Genomic DNA, 20222 nt, shown 5'->3' with positions numbered 1-20222 from the left:
CCTTATTGTACTGTGGTCTGATAGAATGCATGGAATTATTTCATTCTTTTTCTATTTATTGAGGTTTATTTTGTGCCCCAGTATATGGTCGATTTTGGAAAAGTGCCATGGGGTGCTGAGTATAAAGTATGTCCTTTGGTGCTTGGGTGGAATACTTGGTAGATGTCTATTAAGTCCATTTGATATTTGGTATTGTTTAATTCAGATGTCTCTCAGTTAACTCTCTGCCCTGTTGACCTATCTAATGGAGACAGTGAGGTACTTAAGTCGTGTACCATTAATGAGTTGAGGTTAATCTGGGTCTTAATGTCCTGTAGTATTGTTTATATGAAGTTGGGTGCACCAGAGTTTGGTGAATATATGTTCATGAATGTAATATCTTCTTGATTCATTGTTCCTTTTATCAAAATGAAGTGGCCCTCTTTGTCACTTCTGATTCATTTTAGTTTAAAGTCTATTTTGTCATACATTAGAATTGCTACGCCTGCTTTTTTCTTAGTGCCATTTGCTTGGTATATTTTTTTCCATCCTTTCACGTTGAGATAGTGTCTGTCCTTGAAAGTGAGATGAGTTTAGTACAGACAACAAAAAGATGGATTTTATTTCTTAATCCATTCACATAGTCTGTGTCTTTTGACTGGGGAGTTCAGTCCGTTAATGTTTAAAGTTCTTAATAAAAAATGAGTATTGAATCCCGTCAGTTTTATTTCTGTTTACATTCTTGATATAGCTGTATTTTTCCACCAATGTAATTTCTTACTATATTTAAAAATGTATATTCACATATAACTAGAACTCTCACTACTCATTAAGGTGCTTCTTGTAAAAGATGGAAACTATTACAAAGTTCTACATGTGATAAAAATGCAGAAGTGCTCAGCCCCAATTGATAGATCTATACACCTATATATCTATATCTATATCTAAGACTCAGAAAACATCAAGGAATAGGGTGCAGAAAGATTGTAAGAGACAGAAGACCAGGTAGCCTGCTGCAGGATAGTGTCTTCTAGACATGAAAATGCAACTGCACCCATGAAATCTCCATCATATAGTTGTCTATGCAAAACCTGCATAATGACAGCACAAGTTGACATGCTAATGTGGTTGGAGAAAATTTCATAGGGTTCCATCTCTAGATAAAGAGTTAAAGACAATCAGTGACTACTGAAGGAAGGAAAATCAGTTTTCTCCAAGAACAAGCTCCCTGATGGGTTATCTAATCCCAAGAGGGCACCCCTGAACACTTGTACACATCATGTAGTCAGTGGTAAGTTGCCCATCCTCCTGTGAGTAACCTTAATTAAACACATTAATTCACACATACATCAAAAAGACAGGAAAGCAGAAGGGGGACAAGTTGGGAAGAGGAAAGGAATTGGTGGGTGTTGAAAGAGTACAAAGAGAGGTTGCTAGACATATATATGATAAAATATATACTCACTATTATGTATAACTAGCATATGCTTAAAAGTGAGCCAAAATGCCAACCAATCTCTATAGTAATTATCAGCTTCAAAGTTTTTGTTCCAAATATTATTTTTCACTAATTAGCAACAAGATACATAATAGAAATAACTAATTCAAGTTTCTGGAATAGAAAGAGTACAAAATAAACCATACCACATAGTTCTGGGAGATACCCAGGGTAACAAATTGTGCTGAGAAGCAAGCACCTCAAGAAAGCTTCCCTGAACACAACCAGCTCAGCAAATACGGTATCAACAATGACCCAAAAGAAATAGGTTTCGATCTGTGAGCTTGCATGATATCACTAAAACAAAAGAAACTGATTGCAGAGAACTTATTATTTGACAACTGACAAACAAGGGGGAGAGGTGAATCAAGCATTTTTTTCTGTCCTTGTTAAATAATGTGCTCTATCATATAACCAAAGAATCACTGAGGAAAATCTTCTTTATGGAAGCATTCCTGCCAATAAATGAAGGAGTGGAAGAAGTATGGAATCATGACTGGAATCCACAGGTTACTATTGAAGAATTGGAGCATTGTGATTTGGAAAGCACAGATTAGTCCCTGGTTTTAGAAATTAAATATTTAGAGTGTTAAAACCATTAATCAACACTTTGATATCTGTTAGAAGAACTCAACACTGCCCCCTTAAAATTCAAATCTTACTCTGATTAAACCTCTAGATCATGCTGCTGATTTGTAGATGGCAAAGCAGTACACTGCATGACATCAGGGATGTGCAATCCAAAATGTGTGAAAACACAAGACAGACAAACAATTTATTTGACAAATTAGCTATATAAGGACAAAAAATAAAGAGAAGGCCTATCACCTTAAAAAGGAGATTTAAGAAGAAATACCATTCTTCCTGGGCTGCACAGAGCCTCCACCATTCTGGTGCCAGCAGCTTTCCTGGGTAATTCCAGTGCACCCACCCATATCTTGACTACCCAGCCTCTTTCATCACCCCATCTCCCCCGTGGCCTCTCTCCTCCTAGCCTGGGTACCCACCCATTTCTTGCCTTGGCACCACAGACACTGGGGCTAACCTCTTGGCCCAGAGCCACCACTGCTTCCTGATCTTTTGCATCCTGATCAAACCAGTTCCTCCCTGGAATCCCCAGGAGCCTTCTGCTCCGGGCCCCACCCTCACCTCTCTTTACCTCCCTGGGCTGCACAGCCTTTGAGGTCCTGGTGCCAACACCCTTCCTGGTCCTTAGGAGCCCTCTGGGCTTTGTCCCACCCTCACCTCCTTTTGTTTCCCTGGGCTTCACAGACTCTGGCATCCTGGTGCCAGCACCTTTCCTGGTCCTCAGGAGCCCTATGGGCCTGGTCCTGCCCTCACCTCCCTTTGCTTCCTGGGATGCGCAGCCTCCAGTGCCAGGACCTGTCCTGGGTAAGTACTGTGCCCCACCTCTCGACTCCCCCAGCCTCTTTCACCCTCCCAGCTCCCCCACTGCATCTCTTCTCCTAGCCTGGGTACTGGCCCATTTCTTGTCTTGGCACCTCAGACACCAGGGCTAACCTCTTGGCCCAGAGCCACCACAGCTTTCTGATCCTTTGCATTCAGACAAACCCAGTTCCTCCTAGTAGTCTCCAGGAGCCCTAAGGGCCTCTTCCTGCTCCCACCTCCCTTTGCATTTCTGGGTAGCACAGCCACCACTTTCCTGAGAGCAGCATCTTTCCTGGGCCCTGCTCCCAGGCCAGCCCAGAGCCCAAATTCCTGAAGGCATGATGTTTCCTGGAGGGATCTAGACCTTAGGAGAAAGCCTGAGAGCATCTGAGCCTCATCTCACTTGGGCCTCTATGGGCACTCCTGAAGACAAAAGGAATTAGGCCACTCCAATATTAAATCAAAAGAGAGAACCTGAAGCCTACACCAATCAGCTTTTCATGCCCAACAAGTAAACCACAAAGACACATAAAGTTTACAAAAAGAAGCAGATCTAAACTCAACAGAGGAAGGCTTGAGTTTCACAGAAGAATCAGAAACCACAAAGGAAATTCACATGTCAAAGTCACATAGAAAAATAAAAACATGAAAAACCAAAATGATACATACCCACCAAGTACCAATAGTCCTCCAGAGGAGTACAATGAGAGCTCCCTAGAGATAACACAGGACATGGAACTCAAAAAATCAATTATAAACATGATAAAAGAATTCAGGGAATTTAAAGAATACACAAACAAAGAAATCAAAGATCAGCAGGAAGAGAGGCATAAACACTGAATGAATTCAGAAGAGTTAGAAATATTGAAGAATACCCAGGCCAAAATGAAGAAGGATGTAAACAGTAAGCCAATTAGAAATGACAGGAGAAAGCCCCACCAATTGGATCAATGAAATGGAAAACAGACTATCTAGACTGGAAGATAAAATGGGTGAATTAGACCACTCAAGCAAAGATTATGAAAAATTTAAGAAAACACAAGAATGGAATATGTAAGAATTGTATGACACCATAAAAAACAAACTTATGAATCATAGGCATACAGGAAAGAGAAGAATCTCAAGACAATGGTATGGAACAGGTCTTCAACAAGATTGTAGAAGAAAATTTCCCAAAATTAAAGAAAGACATGCCCATAAAAATACAAGAAGCATATAGAACACCAAATAGACAGGACCAGAAAAGAAACCCACCACAGCACATTATAGTAACAACATTACATGTTCAGAACAGAGACAATACTGAAAGCTACAAAAGAAAAACAATAAGTCACATATAAAGGAAAACCCACCGGGATTACAGATAACTTTTAAGTGCAAACTATGAAAGCAGAAGAGCCTGGACCAAAGTATTCCCAGTTCTAAATGACCACAGATGCCAACCCAGATTACATTACCCAGCCAAAATGTCTATCATAGTTGAAGGGGAAAGAAAAATATTCCATGACAAAAATATGCTGAAAGAATTCATGTCCACAAAACCAGCCCTTCAGAAAGTTCTTGAAGCAATACAAAGAGCTGAAGAAAGGAATGAGTATATACAAGGGGTGACAGAAAGAAATTCAATGAACGTATAACTGTGAAAATGCACAGCTATATCAAGAATGTGAACAGAAATAAAAATGACAGGATTCAATACACATCTTTCATTAATAACTTTAAATATCAATGGATTGAACTCTCCAGTCAAAAGATACAGACTAGTTTAATGGATAAAGAAATAAAACCCATCTTTTTGTTGTCTGCAAGAAACTCATCTCACTTTCAAGAACAGGCACTACCTTATGGTGAAAGGATGGAAAAAAAAATATACCAAGCAAATGGTACGAAGAAAAAAGTAGGTGTTGCAATTCTAATATCTGATAAAATAGACTTCAAACTAAAATTAAACAGAAGAGATAAAGAGGGCCATTTCATTCTGATCAAAGGAACAATTAACCAAGAAGATATTACTATCATGAACATACATTCACCAAACTCTTGTGCACCCAAAATTTCATAAAAACAGTAGTACAGGACTTTAAGACCCAGATTAATCCCAACTCATTAATAGTAGGGGACTTTAATACCTCATCATCACCATTAGATAGGTCAAGAGGACAGAGAATTAACAGAGAGACATCTGAATTAAATTATCATATATCAAATGCACCTAACAGACATCTACCGAATATTCCACCCAAGCACCAAAGAATATACTTTCTATTCACCGCCCCATGGAACCTTCTCACAAACAAACCTCAACAAATGCAAAATAATGAAAATAATTCCATACATTCTATCAGACCACAATGCAATAAAGCTTAAAATCGACACTGGAAGAAACCCTAGTAACCACATGAACACATGGAGATTAAACAAAACACTCTTGAATGATGAATGGGTAAAGGGAGAAATTAAGAAAGAAATAAAAGTATTCATGGAACTAAGTGAAAAGGACAATACAGCACAACAAAACCTCTGGGACATGTTGAAAGCAGTCCTTAGAGGGAAGTTTATAGCTCTGAGTACCTACATTAAAAAATTGGAAAGAACACAAATAAATAACATTGCAACTCGAGACGCTTGAAAAGCAACAACAATTGAAATTAATTTCAAAATTACATTTTGGTAGTAACTGGGAATTGGGGGACAGATAACATCATAGTTTACTGTGATTATGAAGATACTGTGAATGTATGTATTTAATATAGAGTTTGTGTTTCAGAGATAATATGGGACTACTGAGAAAGAGCCCTCTGAGGGTTTCCTGGCACTGGCCATATTCTGTGAAATGGACTAATACAGAAATGTCTAAACTGATCACATTTTTCTTTTACAAATCATAGCAAGGATAAGAAGAATATTTGGGTGGAATAAGAAGTGGGAGGTTCAAAGTGGAAAAGTAAGATTTCCTCTTCAAATGACAAAAATCTCAGGTCTTCCCCAGACGATTTAATTTTATAGCTAAGATTTATGCCCCAGGTGCCATCTACAACTAGATCACCACAGGTCAAAGGCTTGAGATAATAATTAGCTACAGAGAGCCCAAGGCAACTCTAAAATATTATCAAAGTCCAAAATTTGCCAAGCTAGCTAAAATTTTTATTTACCATGCCATAATTTCAGATACCTACACAGTCTAATGAATGTAAAGTAAACACCTTTGGATAAGTTTAGTCTGCTGGGAAGAGGGAAATCTACCAAATCTACCCCAGCTTCTTAGTTTCCTTTAAACCAGAGCCATTTCATCAAAAGAGGGAATTCTGGCAGGTATTGTGAGGTAAAGAGAGGATGGAGTATTCAGTGCATATCCTTTGGAAAACAGTCCTATGTTTAAAATAGAGTAAACCTTCAGATGAGAGGAACTGGCTAGACTTTATTTACTTAATAGACTTTAAACGCCTGAGAGCATTGTACAAATTTGGATCACATTATTAGACAGGCCCCATCACGGTGTCAGTGTTGGCAGAGGCTCATGAATATGCAAACTATATGAATCCTGGAAACATGCTGACAAGAGAATAGCTAAAATGAACTGACTCTAGTTATAAGTCCATCAGTTCACCATTCTTTATCTTTGAACAGGCTGGCTATTGCTAGGTGACAGATCATTAAGGCTATCTACCCAGCCAAGGGAAATGAAGAAATAATTTGTTCCTAATAACTTTCAGATGACCTCTCAGGCACAAGGGAGATCTGTGCTGTCTCTGCTGATATATGTCAGGCAGGCAGGCAGGCCAGGTTCTTCTCTCCTCAGTCAGTGCAGAGTAGCTGGTACAACAGATTAATAAACACCTCTGACAGCGACATATCGGGAAAAGAGCTCAGCACCTGCCAAGATCAGGCTGATGAATAATTCAGAACTCTCCATCAGAGGTGATTGCAGGTTGTGCTGTCTCACAGTGGCAGGAGGAGGAAGGGAATGAAGGTACTGATTGCATGGATTAGGTAAGAATGCAAAAGAGCAGCTTCTGCTCCACATCTTGTAGCAGGGACTATGAGGGAAGTTATGAAACATTCACCTCTTCGGAGTGACCACAGGCTCAGGGCTCCAGAGTTAACCAGCAGGACCATTTTATAGATTCCTGACTTGTTTGAGACCAGAAAAGATCTGTGATGTTTCCTCAGCAGCCACAGCAGAGGCCTTACTTCTTTGCCTGCTAGTATATTCCCAAAGAATAAATGAGCCAGTCATTGACCTGCTTCCGGGATCCTCTAAATACTTAATCTTGTTCCTATTTCTACTCCCTATCTCTGAGGAAATATTTACACTGGAAATGCAATCACTTTGTGACAGCTGAGAGTCAGATCAACTTCCATGGGGGAAATCAAGTGAGTCGGTGTCTAATCACAAATTATGTGATCCTATTCATGCTGTGTGATCTCTCTGAGACCCATTTTTCCCATTTGTAAAATAGGATTGATCGTCCCTGATTTAGACAATTATTGTATTGTGGAGACCAAACAATGCATCTGTAGAGAAGTCCGACAGAGAGTCTAGGAACAACCAAATACCTACTTTATGCTGAGGGCGAAGGACTGCCTCCACATACCCATGTGTTTTTTGACCAAGGCCAATGTAAGAAACAGAGTGTATGCCAAAATTTAATTATTTAAGGAGAGTTAAATAAATGGGTATTTCCATGGTTCAACAAACCAACCAGGGCTAGTGTCAGTCATGTCCTACAACTATAATAGCAAGGGTTGCTTGGCTACTCTGGACTTGAAGGGGCAGTGTGACAATGGAAGATTAGCTTCTTCACAGTTTATAGAAAGTGAAAACCAATCATGGTGACCTTCAGGAAAGGCACACAGAACAAAAGTCCTCAATGCATTATTCTACTGCTCTTCAAATCTTATGAAAGACTTCCCTTTGAACCCAACAGGGCACCAGACAATGGGGTTTACTGATGGGCCTATAATAAAGATAAGCTTACTGGGACACAAAGCAAATTCAGGAGGATGGGATCATAATCTGGAGGGACAAAGTGGCGAGAGTCAGCAGAATATCTGTTATCCATACTCTTTGTAGCATCTTTCTGTTTGTGGAATGAATTAAAAGCAAAGCCTAAGAACTTATAGATGAGTTGAGAATGGAGCCATGGGAAAAGGGAAGAAGGGAGAAAAACAGGAATTTTTTTTTTTTTGGTCTTTTTGAGACAGGGTCTCCCTGTAGTCCCAACTGACCTGAACTCACTATGTAGACCAGGCTGGCCTTGAACTCACAGAGATACGCTTGCCTCTGCCTCTCGAGTTCTGGTGTGCCACCACTCCTGGCTAGGAATGTTCTAAATTGCTTAATTGATAAAGTGATTTGAAAAATGAAAATTACATTTACTTAAATCATATTCTTTACTAAGCAACTTCTTTACTTCTCTGGTTTCATCACCATTAATATAAAATCTTTCTGCTACCCAATTTAATACATCTCTCTTTATCTGAGCTACATGATTGAAACAGAGCCATAGTTCAGCTTCATCAACACTGTCCTGGATATCTGCAGCATGCAAGACTGTGTAAGACAAAGATTATTTCCTTGGGACCTAGAATCATGAAATATCTCCCTAAACTCAGGTAATTCAAAGCTCAGTTTAAATGAGTTGGAATACATATATCATTGAAACATAACAATCCTCTAAGTTTAACTCACCTTGAGCTTTGATTTAGTTAAGATAGGAAGAAAATATAATATCCCATTTCTAAGAATGGTATGCTTGGAAAACTTTTGGAAAAAACTGGAAAACCTATTATGGTTTGAATATGAAATGTCTCCCTACAGGCTCATTTGTTAATACATGGGTGCCCAGAGAGTGATGCTGGTTCTAAGTTCTACCAACTTTAACAATAAGGCCTAACTGAATAAGCAGTCCACCAGGGGCATTAAACACTATCTAAAAAGCCATAAAGATAAAGTGATTTTCATAAATAGTCTCAAGAAAGAAAATGAAAGTTAAGAGGACTTGGTAATTGGAGGACTGAGAAGAGACACAGAAGTGGACTTTGAAAGAAGGAGGCAGATCAGTTATGACAGGTGAGAGCTTTGTGTAGGAGGCAACCAGAAGTCAGAGATATACAAATTTCAATTCATCTGATAATTCTCTTTTCCAAGATTTCTGAATATTTTTACTTCTGCTACATTGGAATTGCCCCCTAGTTATAAGGAATACAGCATGCTAGAGAAATAAGTCTCCCAATGTCTCTCCAATAACCTGAAAGTACATATTTTCAGTTATTGGACTCCATAGCTAATATGAAATTGATTCATTTATTCATTCATTCAAATTTCCAACAAATGTGTATTGATAACTTAGTAAGATTCATGAAGCCTTCTGAACATGTGTTCCTGTCCTACATAGCATGACACCAAAGAGATTATCAGGAGAGAATCCACACACACAAAAATTCCTCCCAGCAGCAGGAGAAACAATTGCAAAGGCCTGCAAACAGGCTTAGGCTTGGCTTATGTCAGCACCTTGAAGAATGGTCGGTCACGTGCCTGGAGGGTAATAAACCTCTTCACTTGCTTTGTTTCACTATCCAATAGATACAAACAACAGGGCAAGCAAGTCCAACACATCCACATGTTTCTGGGATGCAGTTACACCACAGAAAATTCTTCCAGGACATGAAAAGAATTCTTTTTTTGTCTTTCTGTGTATTTGTGTTTCTTCTTTTCTTCTTACAGTTTTTGTAGGGAAAGGGCCAAAAGGCCAAATTTTACCAACATAGTCTCCTTAGGTTCAGATGTCCATATCTACTTATCTATACATACTAGAGTAGGGCAATTTGGTGGGCATTAGAAGAGGGGGCTGCAGTGGCTGGACAGATGGCTCAACAGTTAAGAGCACTGGCTTTTCTTGCAGAGGATCCAGGTTCAATTCCCAATACCCACATGACAGCTAAGAACTGTCTGTAACTCCATTTCCAGGGGATCTAACACCCTCTTCTGACCTCCTTTGGCATTGCAAGAGATGCGTGCACTTACACACATGCAGGCTATACACTCATACACATAAAATAAAAATAATACTTAAAAAATAGAAAAAGAAAAGGGGGCTGCAGATATTGGAGCAGATCTAAATATATTGTATTGAAATTTATAAAAATTAATTTTTTAAAAAAGACTAAAATTGTATAATGGATATCACCAGCTTCAGAAAAGGACACACAGATTAACCACCTGGAAGAAGCAGGTAGCCCACCTGTTCATGAGAAGGCTGAGGAGCACCTTGTTCAGAAATATAGAATACCTCCACACCTTACCTTCTTGCATGCCTTTTCTCTTCATTGTGTTCAATGTTTGCACTTGAATTGGAACTTGAAGAGAACATAAGAATACGTTTGGGCCTTTTTTTTTTCCTCATGAGCTAATTTCCAGTACAGAAAAGGCGAGAGAAAGACAAAAGTAAAGAAAAGGAACCTGAGACTCCTGGGGAACCTGACTGAATACAAAAGAGTGCACACATTTCTGCAGAGGGCCCACTGACACCAATCCACTCCGTTCCTGATAGAAGCATGGAGTCTTCTCCATACTGTTTAACATGAAAGTATCTTTATATTTTTTTCTCCCAAGAAACTTGCCTCTGGGCTCTAAACCAAGCAGTGTTATCACTAGTCCAAATACACATTTAGTGTGATCATCAGTAGCCATGACTCATTAAATAAAAGCTGCAAATGATAAAGAAGCTAAGACAAGAGGAGGGAAAAGAAGCAAAGCGAAGATGACTTGTGAAGGATACTCTTCCCTAGTGACAAAACTATGTCACTCAGATCAGTATAAGAGTTTCTTATACTAGTATGATAAAGCTGCCCCATATCAAGGAAAGTGACACCAGTCATGTCACAGAAAAAGGGAAAGTAAATCATAATCAGAGTGACTATACGTTCTGATATATGTAAGAATTCTCCAGTATCTCCCTGTGGTTCTGATGAAATTACTAACAACGTCTTTCCCTCACTTCTAAAATCATTTTCTTTCAGCTGGGTGTGGTGGCACACGCCTTTGATCTCAGACTCCGAAAGTAGAGGCAGGCAGATCTCTGAGAGATCAAGGCCAGCTCTCTCTTTGTAGTGAGTTCTAGGTCACTCAGGACTACATAGTGAGACCCAGTCTCAAAGTATATAAAAGAAAAGAGGACTGGAGAGATGGCTCAGCAGTTAAGAGCACTGGCTGTTCTTGCAAAAGACCCAGTTTCAAATCCCAACACCCACATGGTAGCAAAAAACCATCCGTAATTTAAGTTCCAGGGAATCCAATGCCCTCTTCTGTTCTCTACAGGCACTGTATAACTCATGTGCACTTACATACATACAGACATAACACTCATACACATAAAATAAAAGTTCTTAAAAGAAGAGAAGAGAAGAGAGAGAGAGAAGAGAGAGAGAAAGATAATAAAATATATGACTGTACTTTCCTTAAAATATCTCTTCCACTAAGCAAGTATGTGTCACTGGGTAAATTTTTCAACTCTATATTTAAATTTCTCAAGCATTTTGCCAGTACCATAGTTAGCTTGCAGATAACACAATATTGCGTGGTTCCATTAAGACCTAGACTGTTAGAGATGTTTAAGGAATATGAATGTTTTAAATTAAAGAATATTTCTGATAGGTATGTCTGCTGTCTTATTTAGTACAACTGTCTCTAGTTTACCTAATAACATTAACAATGATGATTGGCTGGATCATACAAGTTCTAAAGACCTTGACTACTGAAGATCTTGAATACATGATCATGCTTAATCATCGTGAAACGCTCAGGCTTTCTATTTTACATGGACTTACAGTCACTTCAAAGTAGCCTTCAAACTTAATTATACCTAATTATAAAATACCATTCACTTGGCTGAGTGTGGTGGCCCATGCCTTTAATCCCAGCACTTGGGAGGCAGAGGCTGATGGATCTCTGTGAGTTTGAGGCCACCCTGGTCTACATAGTGAGTTCCAGGCCACATGGGGCTACAGGGAGACCCTGTCTCAAAAAGACCAAAAAAAATACTGTTCACTTAACCACCATGGATGATTAGAATGTTCTGAGCAAAAGTAGTGCAGGGCCTCAGCGTGTAGTTAGGGTAAACTAAGATATTTTTCAGTAACAAACAACTAACAATCTTACTGGTAGAATAGTGTTGCATACCCAAGGGTCACCTGTGCTGTGCTGCCCTCTCTGCAGGACCCAGGCTAGCAGAGCCGTCTCCATCCGGACTGATGCCTCCTAAAGCTTCATCTGGAAGAGCACACGTCATTTCTGTTCATATTTTATTGGTTCTTTAATGTCATATGTCTACACCAAACTCTAAGATGACAAGAAGTAAATGCTATAACAATCCAGGCAGGAAAATAGGATAATTTAATAAATAGTAGTAATTAACAATGCTGATGCCCACTCCATGTTATTCCTAGGAGGAAAGGCCAGAAACACCTCTCATGCTTTTAAACCATCTGAGGCCTAACAATTTCTAAATGAAATTTCATAGAATTATGTGTGTATTTTGATTGCATCTCTTTAATGTTTCATTAAGCTTTTCATTAGCCAGAGAGGTATAAGCCTATCTGTGATAAAAACAACTTTATTCTATCCTAAAGTACTGGATAAAACATCCTTCTGACCCAGTTCTATGCCCTGTCTGTCTCACATAAGGTCTTTGCTGTTTCTACTGTACAGCTAAGAGATGACAGTTCATTGAAGGAAAAAGTATGCTTACTTACCCTGGATAGAGTGGCTTCATGACACTGATCTGCTCTAACAAACTCACTAATGCAAAATTTCTGACCCAACAAAGGCTATGCAACTCTTGAGAGTCCTCCCATTATTCATGAAATGTGTGCCATAAGACACCAGCCTTTCCCTTTAGACACTACCAGGTAATTACTCATTTCCATCACTTACCATTTTATTCTTTTTCATTTTATTCTTTTTCCATACATTTTGAGAAGCAAAGTGCAGTTCCATAATGAAAATGATGCTTGTCTTCTTTGATTTTAAGTATAAAAACACTTTCAAGTCCTTAAAAATTTATATTTTAAACTTTACAACAAGCAATAGAAAAAACTGGTAACTGCAGAAACAAATAGAAATATTTGCTACCCTAGAGCTACCGGAGAGACTTCCTCAATGTCCTGACTTAACCTAGGAGCTCTTCATAGGAACAAAGAACCAGACACCTGCAACAAGCTCTGGTTTCTGTCCTTTGACAGTGTCAGAAATGCTCATGTGCTCAGGCTGTGCTTGGAAGAGGGATAGGATCCAGCAACCATGTCATTTTCTTATCATAACACTAATTTGTTATGTCTTTGCAGATATAAATTCTAGAAAAGAACATGATATAATCTTAGCAGAGCACTCATAAGCCCATGCACATCAGAGTGGAAAAAATTTTCAACCCTGGCAGTTGTCTTTTAGGGCAGATTTTGGAGGGGTTGTTGTTTGTTCATTCTGACAGGGTTTTCCCAGTCTCAGCCTGCCTGGAAGTCACTACGTGGACCAGGCTGGTCCTGATCTCATAGAGGTCTGCCTGCCTCTGCCTTCCCAAAGCTGGGATTAAAAGCTTGCCACCATGCTCAGCGTTTCTACCGCAGAATTTGTAACACAGATTTTTTTAACCTTTGTGAAACACTACTGACCAAATAGTCATAAGGCTTAGGCTTCAACCCTTTGGTGTGGTCTCATATTCTGCAATCAGTTATAGTGATAATCTCAGCACTTTACAATCTTTATATCTACTCTTATTCTAGACAGTCTTAGACATACAACAAACATACTTATGCTGTGTGTGACTCTTTATTATAAAGTGTCACATAAATACTTGACTCATGTCTAAATAAGCAGCAGACATTCCTTTTTCACTGGTCTCACACCTCAATCTGAAACAATTTGTTAATTCAGTCTTTCATTTTTCTTATTTCTTCAATTTATGCAATTTACCATTAAGTGTATGTCATTGTTCTAGACAACACAATCAATAAAGGGAGCTCTCATTATAACATGGCAGTTCTCAGTGTTCCTCATATTGATACTTCATGGATAGTGTTAATATGTGCAACACACTCTCAAAAGCAAACTCAAAGTTATAAACACTACATTTGCTATTTCTGTACTAATGTCTCCTATGCTAAAAAAATTGCACTTTAATGCTAGTGGTAAGAGCATCAGTAAAAAGTTTGAAATCACGTGGTGGATATAACACTGAATCAAATGTATTTTTTATTTTACTTACTATTAGTTACAAACACCACCACACTTTAGAATAATGCCTTCAAACCTGGACATGGAGGGAGGGAAGCTTCAACACTTGCTAAGGAGAAGTCACTCTAATCTAAACTGAGAGTTTGAAAGAGATTGAATTATATTATTGCAAAGAGACCACTCCCAACTTCAGCAGACCAGTCCTTTTGATAAGGCTCAGTGGAGGCTGGAATTTTAACTGGAACAAAGAAATTGTTTGTGATTGCCACATCTTGCTGAATCAAGAAATAAGTAGGTAACACCTTTGAGTACAGCTCTCTCACTGTGAGTTTCCCTCCCCCTCAAAGGTACATTCAAGGAGCCTACTTAATTCATTTCCATTTCTAGACAAAAAAGTACATCAGGTCAAATCCACTAGCTCTCTATCATCTGGTTAATGACGGATTTTGGAAAATGTGTTTTTATTCTCTTTCTACTCTATTGACTGTTTGCTGGCTTATGGAAGTCCCTTTTTAACCTTAGTATCTGAACCATGTTTTCTTTGGAGTTTCTCCTGCTGTCTTTATAAAGGAAAGATTTACAGATACAATCCCTTCCAATCTTATTTCTGAAGACCCATCATTCAAAGCTGTTCTTTACGGGGGCAGGCCTTTGCTATGTCAGGGGATTTTATTTTCAGCAAAACTCTTTCCTCATTTTTGCATGAAGCCTCTTATGGTATTCCAGAAAAATCAGGTTTTTTAAACTGAACTAAACTATTTAACTATTTTTAACTGTTTAAACTGCATTTTTAAAATAAAGACAAGTGTTCAGATTTATTCAGAAATTCAGTTTCTAATAGCACTGCAGCTCTATAGTTACATATTTAAAATCCTCTTTCCATGACACATAGACAAGATTACTTCCCTCTATTCCCACTCTCCTCTGCACTTCTTCTCAAGGGCCTGCTATACAATTAGGCTCTGTTGCTCTGAATGGCCAATTGTGCAGACTGGAAAGAAAAACATTTCATGTCCTAAAACATACTGTTAACTTAAAGCCACAAATAAAACAAAAGTTGATTTAAATAAGTCACATTGCAAACATACCAGGAAATGTATTAGACAAATTCAAAAGCAAATATTAACAAAAGTGCTCAATAAGTTATAACATAAATTTTACAAGACAAAGTGCTCAACTCTCTCTCAAAAGAAACAAATTTCATTTTCACTCACTTCTGTACAATCACACACCAAAAAATTAGTTTACTCAGTCACTGCCAATTATTTTTTCATGGAAAAAATAAAGGAACAAATGAAAACAGGCATTGACACACATACAGATCTCTCCACATTGGAGCCAATACAAAGCAAGCATTTAGGAAATATAATCCCATTAGACTTAACCAATTACATTAAATAAGTCTTGACAAACTCACTGGCTGGTTCTGTGGATATGTACAAAGGCAGTGAGTGATTCATGTGAAACTTTTGATAAACAGATGTCAGCTTTACTACTCAACTCTAATGGATACTGAATGTTTTATTACAAGCTACTCTCTGTGAACTTGCAGCATACCATGTCATCACCATGGCATTCACAAACAAACAAACAAACAAACAAACAAAAACCCCAAAGTTTCTGACTAGGAGACTCACAGAAGACCCTGAAGCATCAACATGCAGTGGTACAGAGGGCACTCCATGAGCACAATGTACTGCTGATTGCTGATTTTCAGGCCAACTCACTGATTTATAGGTAGTTCTTCTAGATAAACCATCAGCATCTAAAGAATAGGAATAGCTTTTTAGTAGCGGGGAAGGGAAGTCCTGTCAATAGGAAGCACATTTGGTTCTTCGTTTTGGCCTGAAAGAAGAAGCAGTAAGACATAGAACTACACTACTTCAAGGTTAGTGATTAATGATTAGATCCAATGGTCAGGTAGCTCATAACAAGAAAGTTTGGGGAGGAATATGAAGAGGTATCTCTCAGAATAGGCAAAATATGGAAAGACATTTGTACCTCACCAAAGGAGAACATCAACAGAATAGGACTTGATAATTCAGTGGCAAGATGACTTACTTGTGTAGCTCCCCAATAACTTGTAGCTTGTCCATATTTGTACAGGAAATTCAGCACCAGAATTATGGATGAGGATTCAAACTCTCTGTACTGTGTAACTGTTTACTTGACTGCATATCATTTTCACCACAAGAAACCATGACACACTGATAACTCTCCTTACAATCATAAATTGTCTCCACAGAATCCTAATCTGTTTTATATTTTAAAATTTTTTATTATTTTTATTTTATGTGTATGTGTGCAATTGCATGCATGTAGGTAAGTGCACCCATGTCGTGCAATGCCTGCGGAGGACAGAAGAGACTGTTGGATCCCCTAGAACTGGAGTTACAGACAGTTGTCAGCTGCCAAGTGGGTGCTGGGATTCAAACCTGGGTCTTCTACAAGAACAGTATTCTTAACTGCTGAGCCATCTCTCCAGCTCTGTAACCTGCTTTATAATTCAAAGTAAGGTATCTGCTTATAAGGTACCAAACAAGTGACATATCTGTTAGAGTAGCTTTATCACTTCCTATTTTAAAATAACATCTCATGGAATGCATGGAAATGTGCAGTTTTAGGCACAGATAGTCTAAAATATACCTAGGCAATCACAGCCACATGAGGCTTGCCAGGTTTTTGCTTGGGGCGGGGGAGGGGGACGTGTTATCTCCTACATATCATGCATATCATGCAAGCCCACATTTATAAGAGCCAGAGGTGGGGAATGATCACAAGGAAACTGTTTTCCAGAAAGCTGGTCAATTACACATATGAACTCACAACAATAGTGACAGCATGCACAAGTCCCATTCAAGCTCAAACCAAACAAATTCTCAGCATAAATAAGGGAAAGTGGATAAGAAATACCAACTTAACCTAAGAAATTTTTGGCAACAGATGGCTGCTGGGAGGGGGATAGACAATCTCTTACAGGGATGGGACTCTTGGTACGTTAACCAGGCTCTCCAGTGGATGGACCCACACTAAGGGACCTGTGGAGACACAAATCAGACTCTGTAGGCCATGTTGTATACATAGTGGAATACATTGAATGTTTGGGGGTACAGTTTGGGGAGGTGTGGATGGAGGAGGAGATATAAATATCATCAAGGTATATTGTGTGAAAATTGCAAAAATTAAATTACAAATTTAGAAAAATAAAGGGAAAGAATACACTATTAAGGGGCTGGAGAAATGGCTCAGTGATTAAGAGCATTGGCTGCTGTTCACACAAAAGCATAACTCATACCTCAAAGGGAATAAAAGATAGTTTATTCTGGAGCCAAATATGAGTGACTATGGACTGGGAACATAGATTCAGGTTACCCCAAATTCCATGTTCCACTGTGGAAACAGTTGCATTACATTTTATAGTAACAGAACAAAGAAAAATCATAAATCGAGACACTTTTCAAATACATTGGAGGAGACATTCAGTAGGCGGATTGCAGCAAAGCGAGGGTTTTTTTAAACTATAGGTCTCAGATGCTGTCTGATGACATTCTTAGTCTTGATTGGTGACACCGGGTGGTCTGCTAGGATAATACATTCTAAAGGTTTTTATCTTGATCAGAAACAGAGGTGGTTAAAGAGTGGCTGTTTAGGGGGCTAAAGATGGCCCAAGATAAATGATAATTAGACTCTGGGCCTGCCACATTCCAAACTCTCCACAGTCCCCAGAGTGATAGTCAGTTGGTCAGCCTCGCAGGAAGTTCAGTCCAAGGTGCAGGAGTTCTTTTGGGGAACTTTTCTTTCACAACAGACTCTCAAGTTAGGCTGAGTCCCCTCCCCTCTGGATATGAGCAATGTTCCTTGCTGATGAGCTTGGGATAAAGAACAGCAGCATGTGGTACTTGCTGAGCTTTGCACGTGCCAAGCATGGAGCTCGCTCTTTGCTCTCTCTAGCTCATTGCATCCTTAAAATTAGCCAGTGTGCTGGAAAGCACTATTAGCCCCATTTTATAGATGACGAAACTGAGGCTCAGAGAGCTGCCGTATATTCCCTAAAGCCACACAGCTGTGGCTGAACTGGCAAAGCCAGCAATCTGGATTGTACACAGCAGCTCAAGGCAGCTCCATTGAGCAAAATGAAACTCAGAGTCTGAAGACAGGAAAGCTGGGGGGAGTCACCTGCCTATTCATAACCTGCTCAATAAAACTTGCTTATCAAACCTACGTCTTGTCTTTCCATAGGTAGGTGCTGTGTTTAGTACACATGCACTAACCCTGCTTCTCATTTTTCTGAATGCTGCTAAGTTGCTATTTACTAGGGCTGAGCTTAAAGGCTGTGGGGGACAGGCTTGTTACCGGAGGAAGCTTTCTTTGCCTCAACTTCCTTCCCAGAACTTGGGAATGGCGCTCCAATAACAAGCCACCAGGGTCCAGAAGACCATGTGTGATGTCAAAGGAGAGCCAGTGGGTCTCAAAGGTGGGTATGGCTCCCAGGTGTGCAGCCTGAGCCATCTCTCCAGGCTGAGTTTATTTTTTGAGCCACAGATGTGTGTCTATGGCTGACAAACATGAACTGAGATCACCCTAAATACCATGTTCCACTGTAGAAACAGCTTCAGGAAGTTTTTATAGTAACAGAACAAAGAAAAATCATAAATCAAGACACTTTTCAAATACAGCAGGTCATAGCAAAGTGGGTGGGGTGGGTGGGGTCAGTTCTACTATAGGTCTCAGATGCTATCTGATGTCATTTCTAGCATTTTGAATGTGGGAAACTGTTTAAATTAATACATTTTGTCAGTCACAAGAATGTTAAGGCAGAAACAGAGATAGGCAAGGATGGCTGTTTATGACTGAACAAGGCCTTAGATAAAATGTACATGGGCTCTGGGTTTGCAGCATTCCAAACTCTCCACAATCATTGAAGTGCTAATCAATTCAGCCTTGCAGGAAGTTCAGTCCAAGATGCAAGATTTTCTGGGAACTTTTTGTTTCACAGTTCCCCATGTTGGCCAAGCATCACATTTTATGCATGCCTGGTCCATGTATTGATTCTCATGTCCTGGCTAGAAAGGCATATTCCTAGAATCTGATCTAGATGAGGTTCAGTTATAGCAAAATAGTCTTCAAGAGGGAGGAATAGCTAGCTGGTAAAGCCAGTAAGAAAGAAACTCCTAGTTCATATCAAGACTATTAGCCATCATGATCTGGATCTTACTTTTCTTTTGTCCTCTGTATCTGACATAATATTTGCATGTGACTGTAATAGGATGATTATACTTCAAATAGTCAAGAACATTGCTCTAACTAATGGAGTAATGTAACAGATTTAGGCAACAAACATTAAAAGAAAAATGAGGTTTACTGTATTTCCCCCTATATTTACAGTTCTCGGTATAATTCCTCTATGAAATATTTTATTTATATTTGGAATATTTAAACAATTCCATTTTTTTAATGTTTGTTTTTTCTTCGGATCAGTTAGAACTTGAAGCTATAACCTCATGGAGTGACTAGCTCCACTCTAGTAGTTCTTATTTGTAGATAATGACTTCATCTGTTTTGTTATATTGGTAGCATACCAAACTTAGTTTGAAAAAAAAGAGAAATGAAACATATTGTAGAAGGAATTACACAACAGTACAATATTCTTTAAACTTTTTTCTAATAAGAATGTCTTCATCTACATAGCAAATATTAATAACATTAAAAGAAACAAGAGATCATACCTGTTAGAAAATCAGAATTTTATAGGCCTTGAAGACATAAGTACTTTTTTTTGATAATGATGATTAGAAATGGAAAATTTGAAAATTGCCCTGTTCTGACTTTTTTCTAGTTCCCTGTCTAGAACTTGTAATGCTAATTACTCTTGCTTTTACTTCTCCTTCACATCTGCTATTCATGATTCAAGGACTTTCTTCTTCCCTTAGAGACAAGAGTTACTCAATTTGGGAGTCTTTTAGATAGACCCACTGAAGGGGTATGCCAATTGCCTCGTCCTACATCCCTGTTCAGCAAGGAAGAAGCCAGAATGATCTGTATCCCTGTTCCCTATTGGCAATTTGGGTAACCCCTTCAGAGGATGGTGTGATAAGAATGGGAGGTAGGAATTGGCTAGGCAGTTAG

This window comes from Nannospalax galili, unplaced genomic scaffold (genome assembly GCF_000622305.1).
Source record: "Nannospalax galili isolate Female #2095 unplaced genomic scaffold, S.galili_v1.0 scaffold296, whole genome shotgun sequence".
Lineage (NCBI taxonomy): Eukaryota > Metazoa > Chordata > Mammalia > Rodentia > Spalacidae > Nannospalax > Nannospalax galili.
Note: the sequence above shows the minus strand (reverse complement) of the source record.